The following is a 17,918-nucleotide window of genomic DNA, read 5'->3' on the forward strand; positions in this document are numbered from 1 at the left end:
CTTTGTGGAGTGGCAAGTCGAGGTAAACATCATTGAAATATGATGGCAGGGACTGTGAGATGACTTACAATGCCATTTATAAGCCAGATGATGATAATCACAATGTAAAAGAATGCCCAATACAAGAAATACTGAATAATCAAATCTACCTATCAAAATCTCCAAGAAGTTACAGTAATATAAAAGGAATCCAGACTTTGCTTTGGTCGTGGGAAGCCTCTCTCTTACTACTACTTCTTTTAGAGCCCCATTAAACCCAACATCATGTGGGATCAACCTAAATAAAAGTATAGACCAAGTCTTTCAGCAACTGACTGATGATTGACTGGAGGTGATTTGCACCAGAATTAGTAATTAGTTCAGTGTGCAGGCGATAACACACTGACTCTTCGGCAAGGACACCCTGGACTCTAACTTCCACCTACTCATGCTATCGGATGGGACACCCGGTTTAACGTCTACCCGAGGAGACGGCACACTTCGTGATGGAACGCCCAGCCTGCGGAGCACCAATCCGACAGTTTATAGTCCGGTCAGGAATCAAACTCAGACTTGGCAAGGAAAAGGTAAATCCATTACCTCTGCAAGAACCAGTCAGACAACAGGAAGACTCTATAAGGTATTAAATGGAAATAAACCAAGGCATGTTCTGCATTGCCTTTTGAATAGAAGAAAAAACAGAAAACCTAGCAACATGTGCTGAACATTTAAGGGCAACGGAACTCAGGTTTCAACTAGAGAGTTAATAGGACACCAAACCCCACGCAGCATCAAGTATATAATTCAATTGAACTAAAGCCGCTGTCACACCTTGACGATTTAGACAGCGTATGCCGATTTATGAAAAATTTGTCTAAAACGCTGGCACACGTCGAATACGTTATGGGTACGTTTTGTATACGTTAAGAGCACGCTGAAAAACACTGCCATACGTCATAGTATGCTGGCTTTAAACGTTGTACTTTTGGGTTATCCTCAAATTTTTGCATGCTTGAAATTTTACGACGTATGCCGGCGTATGACTCACACGTTCCGCTACGCTGGCCATAAGTTGTAGGCACGTTATGCGATCGTTGACACACGTCGACACACGTTACTTGTAAGTTACTCATAAGTCGAAACACGTCGAGGTAATGTTTAGCGTACCCGAAACTTATTTCTAACCTATGAGTAACGTTTTGTAAGCACGCTACACGAACGTTGTTCACACTTCGCAACACGTTACTTGAAAGTTCCTCATACGTCGAAACACGTCAAAGTAATGTTTAGGGTACCCGTGACTTATTTATAACCTATGAGTAACGTGCTTGGGAATTATTTGAAAAGCATGTCCTACGCACAAATACGTATGTAGACGTATTTGACGTCTTCAGGACGACCACAGAACTTACTGAACGCGGTTCTAATTTACAGATACCGTATAATGGCGTATTGGCAGCGATTAGGGGAATTGGTATATAAAAAGGGGCTTCGCAGGAGGAACCCGTCTTTTATTTAGACTTCGTGGTGAGTACATGTCCACGTCATTCCGAGAGATAGAGGATACAGCAAGGCTGAGACGACAATACCTACCTGTCCTCCAACATCAACATGACCTCATCGAGTTGACACTGCACCAGTTGCGTGCCAATAGAGCCGGAAGAAGAAGACGTGAATGGAGGAGAAGGAACTGGGTCAAACCATGGATCGGGAGGCGACGCCATTACGGCATATATGACCAGCTCATGGTGCAACTCCGGAACGAGGACCATGCATCCTTCATCAACTTCCTGCGAATGCCCCCAGCGATGTTCGACGAGCTGCTAGCCAGAGTGGGTCCAAGGATAACCAAGCAGTACACCTTCTACAGGGATCCGTTTGAGCCTGCTGCTGTTGGTGCCGTGACTGCAGTGCTGTGGAAGCGATTAAACTCGTTCAATGAAAACGATTTCAATTGCCGAGCACCAGCGTCCAAAAACAATAGGCGAGTGACAGGCATTTATTAAAAGTGAAGTTGCAGCCTATGAATAGAAAACCTCACGTAATCGTCGACGATACACTGCCACGCTATGCATACGTTAGACTATCGTTGGGCATAGGTTGTGGACGCCTAACCATGCTAATCAATCGTTGGTATAACTTATCTATAAGTTATCGAAGCGTTCTGTGTTCATTACTAGTACATTATGCATTTGTCCAAGTCGTTTTGAATACTTTATAAACTGAAACAAAAAAATAGTTCATCATGGGAATGAGAAAAAAAAATTAGCCGAAAAGAACATCGAACAATGGTGCAAAGTAGTCTCCTATTCGTGGACGCAACGAGGATCCATCATCACCCACACCCTCCCCATCACGCTCACCTACTACTCCTGACATGGACCTACTACTACCATCAATACTACTACGACTACTACTACTACTACTGACCCACTCACCTAATACCACTACAACTGATACTACTGACATTGACATCTACTCAACAAGGAGTCTGGAACACTGACGGGTTCCTCTTGTGAAACCCATTTGTATATACCAATTCCCCTAAACGCTGCCAATGCGCCATTATATGGTAGATGTAAGTTAGAAACACGTTCAGTAACTTCTGTGGTCGTCCGGAAGACGTCAAACAAATTTGTCAACATACGACAATGTGCGTTTGAGATATGTTACACATAGCTTCAAAGCACGCTACTCATAGGTTCAAAGCACACTACTCATAGGTTAAAAATTAAGTTTCGGGTTTGCTAAACATTACCTTGACGTGTTTCGACTGATGAGTAACTTACAAGTAACGTGTGTCCGACGTGTGACAACGATCGCGGAGCGTGCCGAGAACTTATGCCAGTGTATGTGGAACTTGTGAGCCATACGTCAAGTATATCGTAAAATTTTCAGCATGCATGAAATTTCACGATGTACTAAACGTACCACGGAATATGACAGCGTACTTCATTGATTTTCAGCGTGCTTCTAACGTATACACAACTTACCCATACCGTATTCGACGTGTGCCAGCGTTTTAGACACATTTTTCATAGGTCGCATATGCTGGCTTAATCGTCAATGCGTGACTGCGATGTTGACACTTCCAATTTTCAGGCGGTTATGATTTAAATTGGCGTGCGGCAGGTTTTTAACAGAGAACGCCACGAGTTTGTCGGCGATACGTGCAGCGCGCTATGCCTAAGTTAAACTATCGTTGGGCATAGGTTGTGAATGCTGACAACAGGCTAAGCATTCGTTGGTATAAGTTATCTATAAGACAACGAAACGTTCTGTGCCCGTTACTAATATGTTATGCATCCGACCAACACGTTATGAATACGACCAAAACTTCAAAAAAAAAAACTCAAAACTTCAGCGTACGCCAACGTTTTACATACATTTTTATACGTTGCCATTGCTGGCTAAAACGTCAAGGTGTGACAGCGCCTTAAAATAATGATTTTAACGGTCGTCCAAAAAAAATTGCAGAAGTTAAGCAGCGTTGATGTTCATCCGATGTATAAGACGCTGTCTTATACACCACCGTATTTAACATGTGTCAAGTCCTGCAAAACTGGAGGTTTTTGGAAGCGATAAGAAGGCGATTTATGTTCTACAGTGTTCAAGTATGTAGTCAAATTGAAATAAAATAAAAGTTGTAAAGGTATTATAAAAAATTAATTCCGGAAGTTTACTGCCATTGACGCAGTGTCTATCACACCACCCTATCTAACGTGTCGCAGTAGTCATTCATGCCCGTTGTTTGCGTCCTTCATGACGACCTCAACAATTAAGTTTCCTGTTTGGAATGATTTTCAAGTTTGTTTGACTGCCAGGCAGACAGACAGATTAAAAAAAAAAAACTTATCCCACTCTCTCCGCGTGCACGATTTGGACGAATTTAGAGCCAAAGTACAGGAAAACTACAGGTTTGTTTTCCGATTCATGTTCAAAATTTTCCAGTCAATTAAAATAAGTTGTTTCTCGATCATAAACTGATGCTTGTGGATTGATGGACAGACAGAAGTGAACCAAATGCTTAAACCCGCTTTTCGCTTCGTGTGTGTGGGGTAACAAAGGAGAGCCACCAGATGTGATCACTTTCTCGCATTCACATTCTTCTATTTATTTGCATCGATTGAAGGCTCATCGTGGGAGCTTGTACTGAAATCGCACACAAGATGAAGTAACTAGTGTACGTCACTGTACTTGAATGCAAATTACATGGACATTATGGGACAATGGACAAATGTATAGAGTATACGGATTTGAAGCTGGGCCATTGGTTCAGATGCGAACACGAAACAGGCTAACCCGACGGTGGGATGCCATGTGTGTGCCTCCCTCACCTGTGAAACCTTTAATGAAAAAGGTGCAACATTAAAAAAAATCAGAACTTCTTGAATTCCAATTATTTTTATAGAGGTAGCTGTGCCTTGCCTTCATGGGTTCATGAATGGTTGTGAGAGCTGATTTACATCACATGCATTTCACAGCCAATCAGGGCCCTAATGATAAGGAATTTCAGATTGCCTTCACAGAAATTATTGGAAAATTCACCCAGTTGTGTTCACTGATTAATGGTGCATTTACATTTTCAAAGGATGTGAATTGAGAAAATCAAGAATGAGGTCACCTGCAAATTTTCAGTCTTTTTCTTCAATCTGAGTTTAGTTTCCCATTTAAGGTGAGAACGAATAACAATGGGCATCTATGGGTAAGAACAATGATAATAGAGAGTCCATGATGGAAGAGGCAATGTTGGAGCATGACACACAGGAGATGGATCAAAGATACAGGTGGGGGGGAGGGGTAAGCAGACAGCACAGTGCCAGGCTATAGGTCAAGGTTATAGGGTTTTAGGTTGTATTCAAAGGGGGATAAATTATTAATCAAAAGAGGTAGTGTTGACACCGCACATGAATCTAGTGAAGGCCTCATCTGGAATATTATGTTCAGTTTTTATCACCACATCTGAGGAATGACGTAGCTACCACAGAGAGGGTTCAGTGTGGAGTAAGTAAATTGATCAATGTCCCCCAGAATAAGCTTTGAGGAGCAGCGAAAGGAGTCTGGACTTGATACATTAAAAAGGAAGTGATTACGAGGAGATTTTATTGAGATGTTTAAGATCATGAAGGGTATAGACAAAATAATTTAAGGTTTTTTTCAGCAGAATGAGTAGTGACAGGACCAGGGGACAATTAGATGGGTATCTCGAAGTATTGGAGATAGAGGGCTTCAGGATATTGGCATTGTGGATTGGTGATTGGATGCAGGTGTAGTGATTGCAATATCTGTGAAAGAGTTTCGTCAGTAAGTGAATGTGCTGTTAGTATTTGTTCATTCCTCACCCCATATAACATATTCACCCTCCTCCCCCCCCCCCCCACCACCAAAAAAAGAGAAGGAAAAAAAACCACACTGATGATGTCCCTGCACCTGTCTCCCTGTCCTCTCTCCTCTTTCTCTTTCTCTCTCTCTCTCTCTCTCTCTCTCTCTCTCTCTCTCTCTCTCTCTCTCTCTCTCTCTCTCTCTCTCTCTCTCTCTCTCTCTCTCTCTCTCTCTCTCTCTCTCCCTCATCTCTCTCTCTCTCCTCTCTCTCTCCTCCCTCTCATCTCTCATCATCTCTCTCCTCATCTCTCTCTTCTCTCTCTCCTCCCTCTCATCTCTCATCTCTCATCTCTCTCTCCTCTCTCTCTCCCCTCTCTCTCCTCTCCCCTCTCTCTCACTTCCTCTCAACACTACTTGGTCAAATTAAATTGATAAGTCAATAGGTTTAATTAATTTTGTTACTGACAGACGGCAAGCATAATGGGCCTGGACCAAATGGTCTCCTATTGTGTACCAAGTTCCTTGTACATCCTTTCATTGGGGTCAGCATGATCAAGCACCCACTGAAAAATTAAAAGAAGAATGAGATCAGACAAAGACTAGGAGGTGATTAAACAGTGGGGACATAATGGAAATGAAGAAAACAGGATGAATGTTTCATCACGTAAATGTTCTGGAATCCATATTATTCCCTGTCACTTAATGTCACACTTCAGTCGACTCTTATTCTTCATCAAGCTGGTAACCTTCTTCACCTTGATGCAACGAGGTGATGTTTCGCTGCAGGGAAGCATTTCCAATTTCGCCTCGTGTAAGATTTCACTCACACGATTCGAAGAATAAACAAAAACACTAGTTTCATGAATAATAAATAAAGAAGGTAAAATTCACAGCTTCGTTTTTCCTCCTTAATGGAGGAGGTAGATTGCATTGCAAATGGAAAATTTAGTCCATTAATATAAATCTGAAAAAACTTTGAAAAACAAAAAAACAAACAAAAAAAAATATGTAACAATCCGTTGAAAGTTGAATTACAAAAATAAGCTTTTTGTAATGAATGAAGCAAACACAGAGAGGGGTATCAGAAGGAAGGGAGAGGAGGAGGTGGGGGAGGAGAATATAGAGGGGGTAGAGAAGGGGGTAGTAAATGAGGATGTGGGTAAGAGAGGGGAAGAGGTGGGAGGGTAAAGGAGGGTGAGGATATGGGAGAGGAGGTAAGGGAGGGGAAGGGGAGAGAGAATGGGAAGGGTGGCTTAATATTCACAAACAGGATCATGAGCACAAAAGCATTTAACCCAAATTAATGACTTGTATACCAACCGATGGAACTAGGTAAATTATACTATATCTATTACTTTAGCATTCCTGAAAACGATCACAATCTTTCCCTAAACGACTTAAAATGAATCGGACATGCACAAGATCAAGACAAGTAATGGGACAGAACAACACCCTCCCCACTTACATTTGCATACATTTCTTCCACCATAAATCACCACATACCTTATAGGACCTTGTAGGACAAGGTTCCTTGTTATGACATTTTCGATAATGCTACATGAGTGGATTTGAAGGAATACTATATATAGTGAGAGCTCTTGCATCTGCCAGCATGACAAAGCACCTTGGTATACTGCTGTTGGGAATCGCCAAGAGGATAACAACATTGAAAATCTGTATCGTTCAGCCCTGAGCCTGGATTTAAACTCAATTGAAGCACTCCGGGACATCCTGCAACACTGCTTGAGGTCCACAATCAAGGAAGCATCATTGAACTTGCGGTGAAGGAGGAATGGCACAATATTGCACCGGCTATCACAGACGTTTGGAACAGAATGTGAGTAACAGTGACATCCTTTTAGAAAATGAATGCATGCTTGCGAACTCATAACCCTGTAGATACATATGTCCTATTGTCCCAACACTTCTGATAATATGCTGAAGAGAAAAGTTGCAAGCAAGTGGTATAAAATGGGCGTCACAATACCACCCATCAGCAATCTCTGAAGCAGAGCTGGAATACAAGGAATCTTGCAGATGTGGCATCAAAACTGGCAAGTTTACATTGCTCAATAATAAGTGAAGGCTCATTTGATAACCCGAGTTCATTCGTTGAAGAATGAACAGTGAGTGCAGCAGACGTGATGTGCAGTGTCTCATGTTTATGGATCACATGATATTTGACCACGAACAGTCCTTGGCCATTCAGGTCTGCACCTCGTTTGGTACAACTCTGCCTTAATTGGTCCCTGCTTCCAATTATAGCATTCCATCAGCATTCTTCTGGTGATCACCTGCATATACCTGCTGAAAGCTTAAGGGGATTTTTATTCGACCAAGATCAATTCAGAACGTCTGTTTATCTCGAACTCAATATATCTTGGTTTCCTTTGTTCAATGGTAAGCCGACAGCATGGTGCGGAGGTAGCAAACTTACCTTTGAGTTACCTAATCTGGGTTTGATTCCCTGCTTGGTATTTCGCAAGTAGGAAGTTGCATTACAAATTGTGCTGTCCCGGGGATGGACATTAATCCGGGTGTCTTGTCTGTTAGCATTAGCTGGTGGACATTGAAATCCCATGGTGTCTTTTGTGAAGAGTAGGCAAGTTAACAAATGACAGCTTAAATCACCTATAATAGAAAGTTAGAAAGATTTGGGCCAAAAAACATCCTCTGGCAAAACCCACAATAAAATGGGAATAATTGGGGCAGTAGCAGTAGTAGTAGTAGTAGTAGTAGTAGTAGTAGTAATAGTAGTAGTAATACTGTAACATCAAATATCATGCTGTATCTCTGCATCCAGAGTTCAAATCTGGTTGAAACCATGAAGGATTTCAAATCTAAGCTTTGAGAAATCAAGCCCAACAGAACTAGCACATTGCTATCAGATTGTGCGGACACACCAAGCTGGCTCACTTATGACCTTGGGGCAAAATAACATATTCCTGCCCTGCCGAGTCTGATCTACAAATGATACCAGTACAAACATTATATCCGTTCATCCATCCATTGGGACCATACTTTGTGCAGAGCGTTGATGCTGCCGAAGCAGGCTCCTGGGCTATTGGACACAATCCTGGACAGGTCGCCACTCTGACACAGGATACCAGTAAGCTGGCACTCATTTTTCCAACCTCAGAAGGATGACAGGCAGAGTCAACCACACCTGGTATTAATTGAACAGCCAAGGGGGATTTGAACTCAGGATCCTCGGATCCCAAGCCCACCACCTTAACCATTAAGCCAACACCAGGCATACACACACATTATATGGTCAACTCGTACTGCCCTCAGGGCAAACTGGGGTAGCCACGAACATGCCATCTGTGAAAATGCAGCACTGCACAAAAAATCCCCAAAACGGAATGGAAATAAAGGTTTTTCAATTCACGGTGGCATAGTAGGTTTCCATTTTGTTGTCACACTGAGTGCCATGAGCTCTACCAAAAAACAGCAACTGGCACGAGCTCCTTGGTTGGTTCGGGGATAAATTTGTAATTTGTTCAGGATGATAAGTCCAAACACCGTGGCATCTGAAAACATCGACCAGCGAACAACGTTAGCAGACGAGTCCCCAGTCTGAGGCTCATCCGTAGGACAGCACACCTTTTGCCCTGCCTGCGAAGTATCAGTCTGAGAGTTTGTAGTTGGGTTGATAAATCAAACCCAGACTACGTTGGCTGCTCAAAGCCAAGTGTGTTACCTCTGTGTCACCCTGTTGGATTCTACTTGCAGTTCGAGGAAATGGCATCATTTCAATCATGCCAATGATGTTGGTTATTGCATAAACAAGCTTGTTACAACATATGTGTAAAACCATCACTGCAGGTGTCACTGAAAATTATCCTGATGCTCTATTCCATGCTGACAACATCGATGTAAATGAAGTAAATTAGAGATTTGAATGTAAACTGGTGAAAGCAATTACATGGACTGCTCTCCAGCTGACCATAACGCTGCATCATTGCATTGATTAGGAAACCATAACCTCCCTTGGCTAGATGTGAGAGAATTCTGATCAATTGCTCAGAAAGCAAGTGTGAGGGGCAAATTGTGAGGGGCAACTTGTGAGTGGCAGGCTGTGAGGGACAGTCTGAAAGGGGAAGTGGTAAGGGGGAGGCTGAACAGGGTAGGATGTAAGGGAGAGGATGCAAGAAACAGGTTGTAAGGGGAAGGCTGTAAGGGGAAGGCTGTGAGGGGCACTGCAAACTTTCAGAGATTATGTGGTGCTAATTTCATGACATTTGTGAAAAGAAATCAACCGTTTGACTCACAAATGAAGACATATTGGCAATGAATAAAGTCAACAAAAGACTTTATGTTGAATGCTGTCATGTCCAATGTTACAATTAGATTAAAATAACTGAGTGCATAACCACTTCCTCATGTACTTAAGGTTCATGTTGAGGATTTACAGTGGCCTGCAAAAGTATTCACCCTCCTCCAAACTTTTCACATTTTGATTCCACCTGAGCTTATTTCATGATGCTTTCAAATCAAACTTGATATATAGTAATAAAATCTTCACAAACTACTCCAAAGTGATAAAACTAAAAAAAAATACTGATAAAATGTGAATAAGTTGTTAACACATAAAATCAGATGATTCTCAGTTGCCAAAGTATTCAAACCCTTTGCCTATATTAACCCAAAATCAATTCAAGAGCAAATTATTTGTTTGAAATGTTACAAAATAAGTGTAATAGGTTTCACTTGTATGCCATCAGTGGTTTAACATTAAAAAAATTAAGCTCCCCCACTTATCTAAGGAGTTTTAAGGTGCAACTCACTTGGACAACCAACAAGGCAAACATGAAGACCAGGAGCTTTTCAAAGAAATCGGACATAAAGTGGTGGAGAAGCACCGTTCACGAGAGGGTTATAAGGAGATTTCCAAATCACTTATTATCCCTCCGAGTACGGTGAAATCCATCATTAAGAAGTGGAAGACGTATCATATCACTCAGACTCTACTCTGATCAGGTCGCCCATCCAAACTCGGCAGCTGGGCAAGCAGGAAACTAGTTCAAGATGTCACTGTAAATTCAACAATGACTTTGAAAGATCTACAAGGCTCTACGTCTAAGATGGGGGTCAGTGTTTATCAATCAACAATATCCTGTTCCCTTCACAAATCTGGCCTCCATGGACAGGAGGCAAGAAAGAAGCCATTACTGAAAAAGACGCATGTAAAAGTTCATGTGGAGTTTGTGAAAAAGCATTTAATGATACTGCAGGAATGTGGAGAAATGTTTTGTGGGCAGACGAGACAAGAATTGAACATTTTGGTCAAATATTCAAAACGTTACGTCTGACACAAGCTGAACACTGCACATCACCCAGTCAACACCATCCCTACTGTCAAGCATGATGGTGGCAGCATCATGTTATGGGACTGCTTTTTCATCAGCATTAACTGGCAGGCTTGTCAAGATAGAAAGGATAATTGATGGTGCAAAGTACAGGAGAATCCTTGATGAAAACCTGCTTGAGTCAGCCATGAATCTGAAACCGGGTAGGAGATTCACATTTCAGAAGGACAATGAGCCGAAGCACAAAGCTGAAGACACTGGAGTGGCTGACTGGGCCACTCAAGAACCTTAATTTTTTTTTCATTTTCAAAGTCCTGACTTAAACCCAATTGAACATTTCTGGTGAGACTTGAAGATTGCGGTCCATCAATGATCCCCATCAAACTTTTCTGAACTAGAGCAATTTTCACATGAAGAATGAGCAAATATTTCACCATCTCACTGTGCAAAGCTGGTAGAGATCTACCCAAAAAGACTCACAGCAGTCATTGCTGCAAAAGGTGCTTCCACCAAGTCCAGTATTGACCAAAGGGGATGAACACTTTTACAACCAGTGAATTTTGATTTGTACCTGTTTTTTTCCAGGTATTCCTGATATGTAACCTCCTTCAACTATAACAGTGTTTGGTTTGATCTGTTCAGTAATGAATAAAAAAGTTCATTTGGAAAAATTCTTTCCACATAATTCATCTAAATGTGGCATTTTTGTTAGGGGGTGGACGCTTTTGTGGGGCACTATAAACACCATTTCTCGGATACTTTATAAGGGTCACTCTGCATATAATTTGAATGCTTAGCTGTAATTTCCTTTGATTGGTCAATCCATTTTAACGTCACTGATGATGTGTTAAGTGAGTCGCATTCTGCATCACTTTTCTTCCTGTTTCCCATCATGTTGTGATCTGATCTATCCCGTGGGTATGTTTGAGTTGTTCACGGTGCCAGCATCAACTCACCTATTCTTCAAAGACACCGTGGGATCTTTAACACCCCCCCCCAGCTAATGCAAGCAGGCGGGATGCCGAGCTTAACGTTCCTCCAACGGATGGTTGACTCATTGAAGCATCCGATCCGAAAGTGTACAGTCAGGTAGAGAATCAATCCCAGGCAAGACAATTCAAGGGCAATTGTGATCCTCTCTGTACCATCCTTATAGAATACCCATCATGCAATGCGGTGTAAAATAGCATACAAGACCTGTCGCTCCCACATAGCAAACAGATTTGTAGCCTCTCCATATTTTACCACCTCTCTTCCAGTCTTGCTCCCTTTGTTGCCTCAATGCCCCAAACTCTCCTCAGCTCCTCCATGAAGTCAGAATTTTTCTCGTAACCCCCTCCTGGCTCAACTCCCAAAATCCAGACTTTCTGCACACCTCAACCATTTTGTTCCAATTTTCTTCCGTTTGTGGAAATGCCTTCCTGAAGGTATTCAATCACACTCTTTCTTCCAGGGTGTCAAGTTCGAGGTACTCATACACATCCCGTCCTGCCACATTAACCCCATCTCACCCAACCCTCTTACTTACAGGTTTCCCTCGCTCCTCACTTATCATCGCTTTGCTGGTTGGGTCCACTTGCTGGCCCACTGTCAGTTTGTTGCTTTTTCTTAGTTTACTCACTCTTCCACAAGCCAACATTTTGCATACAAAAACTAGAACGGCACTCGGTAGAGCACATACCTCCGCAAGACTGAACAGTTTACGTTTTGTATCCCACTGTTGGGCCAGATCTTGATCTGGACCTGAACCAAAAACGAATCGGCATGTTCTTGTCACCTACCCAAGTCATCCACTTCGTTTTGTCAAAACTCGTCCACAACTTTTTGAGATATCGTTCTGCATATCGTTTTATGGCCCCATCTCTCAAGGGTGAAGAATCATTTGAAAAATGAACAAAATTCTTGGGTTGGATCCGGATTCAGATCTTCAACAAAATTGAATCAATTTGTCTGTCACACACCCAACCTGGCCACCAAGTTTCGTAAAAATCTGTGCACAACTTTTTGAGATATCGTGCTCACAGACAAACAGATGGGTGAAAACAAAACCTCCACCATCGAAGTTGGTATAAATCCCAAGACAGAGACACCTGTCGAAGAACGATGTATAAAATGCAGGTTTGCTCACTTCCCTTTAGAAAGCTCTATCTTTACCCATCCAAGGAGAGATTTTACCCGAATATTTATTTATTTGTTTTTGGTATACCATGGCGGGGCTCGTGTAAGAGCTAATACACAGAACATATAACATGGCAGGAGACGAGAGGGGCAGGAGAGGAAAGCATAAAAGAGTGAGGAACAGAGACAACAGGAGATCTACGGAACGGAGAAGGATGAGGCGGGGTGCACAGGGTAAACAAGATGGTAATACAGGGACTTTCAGGAAGGAAAACATGGAATTTGAGGGAGGTGGGCTTGGGATGGATTAACGGGGGAAGAAAAGGTCGAGGTTTTGAATGTGGGAAGACATGAGAATGTGGTGAACACCTATTTTGAAGACCTGGAGGAAGGATTGGGATGGAAGAGAGTGTGGGAGTTTGTTCCAGAGGTGGGGAAAAAAGGGGAATGAAAGAGTGAAGGTGAGCAGTGATTCTTGATTTTGGCAGTTTTACTAGAAGGGGTTTTTTGGGGAACCTTATGGGGGACAGAGCCGGGGGGGGGGGAAGGCCTTGAGAGGAGACAGTAGAAGACAGAAAGACCATCGACCTGCCTCCCGTGACAACTTTTTTAGAATGAGAGAATTTTTTTTTTAATGAGAGAGAGAATGGTGAGATTGAGAGAATTTGAAAAATATTTTTATCATAATATCTTGTTATCTTTCATTAGAATTTACACAAATACTCTGCATGTTTTTGCTTGCTTCTTACACATCCCCCCAAAAAGCTTGGAAAACTACCCAGAAACTACAGTCGTAGGACGGATTTGATAATTTCACATAACGTACGAAACACGGAAGGTGGCATTATCATCTCTAAACTTCCCACCGGGGTCTTCCTTCACCAGAAATATGAAATGATGAAAATGTTTGGCAGCGATCCCAAGCTATTCAGTGGGGTTTACCTGTCCGATAATGAGATGTGAGGTTCTCAGACAAGCAGGCTGTACATTCTCCGAATCAGTGTTCCAATCTACAAGGGCGTGCAATCTAACCTCAGAGTTTAAAATATCACTCAAGGTGCCGCATTCAGTTATTGGACAAAATTGTGAACTTACAAAGCCATGGCAGTCATTAAGGCACCACAACAAGACAGCCATATTGATATTTTAGTGAGAATTGCAAAATAACGCTACACTTCCCCTTTCGCAGGTGTGCTGAAGGTGGGAATGTGCTATTTGACCAGGGTGCGGGTACACAATGGCATGCTCTTTTTGAGAAGGTGCCATAGGATCTTTCACATCAGCCAATGTGCCATCAAATGGGACAGTCAGCTAAACAAACCTCGAAGGTGACGATTTGCAGCTCGATACTATGCCATCAAGAATTGATCGAAGGCCACAGCAGCCAAATGGGAGGCTGTGAATACGTGGAGGTCCAATTGGTGATGCAACTCAATGAGAATAATAATACTGACAATAATAATAAGAAGAAGAAGTCATTTCACATTTGCAGATGTATAGGGCTGCTTAGGCTGTTTTTCCTTGGCTAGGGGGCACAATCTTAGAGAGGTTGCCACTCCAATGCAGGATACTTAAATGGCCCATTCTTCCCAGGAAGTTGCTACTCATTTTGCTGACATCGGAAGGATGACAGGCTACGTCAACCCACATGGTGTTATTTAACAGCACAACAAGAGCTTGAACTTAGGACCCTAGGATCTTAAACCAGACACCTTAACCATGAGGCCAACACCAGACTTAACACAACTACCAGATGCAATAACCGAGATCCTAGAACGTTGTTCTTGTGCTACTTGTCAGTACAATAAAAGTAAAATGGTACTGTCGAGATGACGGTATTTCAAACTCATAATCTGTGCTCTTAAGCTAAATTAAACAAATTACTTTCCGCCACTTGCAATAGGCCAAAAATACTCGCTATCAGTTGCCATGCTGCTGATTATCAAGCATGAAATCATAAGAAAAAACACTAAAATGGCACTCGGTAGGACACATACGTGTACCTCTGACAGGCTGAACAATTTACGTTTTGTATCTCACTGATAGATGGGATCTGGATCCCAACCTGAACCAAAATCTAATCGGCTTGGTCTTGTCACCTACTCAACTCACACACCAAGTTTTGTCCTAATCCGCCCATAATTTTTTGAGATATCGTGCGATATGTCATTTTTGGTCCTACTTCTCAATGGTGACGAATCACTTAAAAAATTCTTGTATCTGGATCGGGATCTTCACTAAAATCAAACCAATTCATCCTTGTCACACACCAAACCTATTACACCAACTGTCATCTCAATCTGTCCACTACATTTTGAGATATCATGCTCACAAATAAGCAAAGAAGAAAAAGACATTGTGCAGAGCACGATACTTGCAAAATCCACCCCCCCCCTCTCCAAAGGTTGCCATGGATACATCAAATTGTCCATTTCATAAAGAATAAAATTGACAATCTTCATGAAAGCTCAGGTCAATCGGATGAAAATGGATTATTTTTCAGATTGAAATTGATGATTTTAGAAGTTTGACCATGAGTTGACATTTGACCTTTTGACCTCAAGAATAGTTGGTTTCCCAATTCAGTGATGCACGATGCAATTGCTGTTTAATATTCAAGTCAATCGGATGAAAATTGACGATTTTTCAGCTAAAAGCTGATAATTTTTAAGTTTGATCTTGTTTTGATATATATATTTTTATATATTTTATATATATATATATATATATATATATATATATATATATATATATATATATTTATATATATATTTTTTTGTATATTATATTATATATATTTTATATATATATATATATATTTTTTTTTTTTTTTTTCGGATTTTTAAAAAAAAATTCAAAGTTGCTGGGCAACGGTGGCGTCCATAGCAACGGTGCTCAAAAGCATACAACTAGATCCTGGTATGAACCTACCAGTCAAGTTTCAACAAAATCGGTTGACTCCTCTGGCCTCCAGAGCTGTCCATTACATACAAACAGATGGAAAACCTGAGAATAACGGTAGTCTAGCGACCACCCAACATACAGAATAACAAAATCGACTGAACAATGCTCTTGAAAAGTCTTCGATTTTGCAAGTAACAAACAGACAGACAGAGAGGGGCGAATACATCCTTATTGATGATATATACATCGTTTTGAATTGAAAAATTAAAAATGTTGCAGTGTCCTGTTTTATTCGGACAATCATCGCAGTCGCTCAACTTTATACATCAACCCAGAGCCATTGAATAACCATTCAAATAACCCATTGAAATGTATAATGGACTTTCAACCATTCATCGTTCTCTCAAATCAAATTTGAAAAAAGTTTTATTCGGGTCACAAACACCTTGTATGACGAGTGGAACACGGGAATGAAACACTTGGAATCCCCGTGGGAAAGCATGTAATAGTGAGTTGAAATGGCACATCAGGCGTTATGATCAATAAGGTTCCGACCTCAATCACTTTTCAAACAGTGTCGACCTGGGTCGACCATTCTGAGCCATCAACGGCGGTCACGTTGCCCCATTTTCACATCACTCATGCATTTTCCTGCAATAATGGAGTGAACACAAAATGCAATGGAGTGAAGTGAACCTGGCTGGAAAAGATTGCTGAAAAATTGGACAAATCCGCTATTTGCTTGTACATTTGACTGGCATTGATGGCTTATTAAATTCTGTAAATGGGTGTGGGGGGGAAGGGTGTGGGGCAGGGGTGAGAAGCTGAAATTTCAAGCACACAAACCACCATCTTGGCACGTTTCATCATATTATGCCCAGAGCATAAGATCAAAACTGCACAAAGGAAGTCGTGCAGATTTTGGATTCCAGCACATCGGCCAAATGGCCTACATTTGTTTGAAACAGACATGGACTACCTTTAAGCATCCATAAACAAGTCATAAAGGAGTGCAAGCAGACAGGATAGCCAGCTTCACACCTCCATCTGTCGATTCCGTGTACTCTCTGATGCAACACGCTGCCTGTGGAGCACCGGGGCAGTGGCTTGGATCTCGAGAAATGGAGGTGTTTATGAACTTTTATCTTATGCTGTATCGACGACGGATGTGATGGAATACTTCTTGCCAAGCAAGCCTTTGCCCGTCATTTCATGCCACTGCTGCTGTAAAGCCACAGGCGGCATGGCAATTGGTCAGATGACTCGTAATCCTTTCTGCTCTCACGAATCAATCCACGTCTTTACATCGGTATGAAGTCAGCTCGCCCAGGCTCCAAAGCCATCAGAGAAACGGCAAACGGCCTCGTGGAAACACACACGACAGAGCGGTGTGCATCCTCTTGGGAAATCTACTTCAGCCATCACTGATGCTGTGTTGGATCCACAAATCTTTCAACCGAAGTCACTAAAACACCACCGTGAAATGTCAAAGCATGGCACTGCCACTGACGACCATCATCTCTTGTATTATGAACAATTAACATGAACCCCTGAAAATGGTCCAGTAAATAATACCACTCACAAAGTCTCATCATTTAAGATCGAACTGCCACTTTATCAAGCACTAGCAGGGGTACCCCGCGTTGCCCGGTGGATACCCAGTGTTGCCCGGTGGATACCCGCCGTTGCCTGGTGAGTACCCATTCTTGCCTGGTGGATACCCGGCGTTGCCCGGTAGATAGCCAGCATTGCCGGGTGGATACCTAGCATTGCCCAGCATTGCCAGTGGGTACCCAGCGTTGCCCGGTGGATACCCGGATACCCGGTGGATACCCAGTGTTGCCTGGTGGATACCCGGCATTGCCTGGTGAGTACCCATTGTTGCCTAGTGGATAGCCGGCGTTGCCCGGTAGATAGCCAGCATTGCCGGGTGGATACCTAGCATTGCCCGGTGGGTACCCGGCATTGCCTGGTGAATACCCACCGATGCATAAAATGTTGTTGGTTATTGATGCATTGCCGATGCATAAAATGTTGTTGGTTATTGATGCAAAGTGATGCATTGCCTGGTGGATACCCAGCATTGCCCGGTGGGTACCCAGCATTGCTGGTGGGTACCCGACATTGCCCGGTGGATACCCAGAATTGCCCGATGAATACCAGACATTGCCTGGTGGATACGCAGCATTGCCTGGTGGGTACCCAGCAATACCGGTGGGTACCCAGCGTTGCCCGGTGGGTACCTGGCATTGCCCGGTGGGTACCCGGCATTACCTGGTGAAT

The 17,918-nt window shown here is 42.4% G+C and overlaps 1 protein-coding gene across 10 annotated transcripts in view; it reads right to left on the reverse strand.

Annotated features, from left to right (window-relative positions):
* LOC147014718 (sodium/calcium exchanger 3-like) overlaps window positions 1-17,918 on the reverse strand; it is a 412,647-nt gene that overhangs the window by 136,910 nt on the left and 257,819 nt on the right. The gene's annotated exons all lie outside the window — the stretch shown is intronic.

The sequence above is a fragment of the Eptatretus burgeri genome, chromosome 13 (assembly GCF_056783735.1).
Source record: "Eptatretus burgeri isolate ZD-2024b chromosome 13, Ebu_testis_v1, whole genome shotgun sequence".
Classification (NCBI taxonomy): Eukaryota; Metazoa; Chordata; class Myxini; order Myxiniformes; family Myxinidae; genus Eptatretus; species Eptatretus burgeri.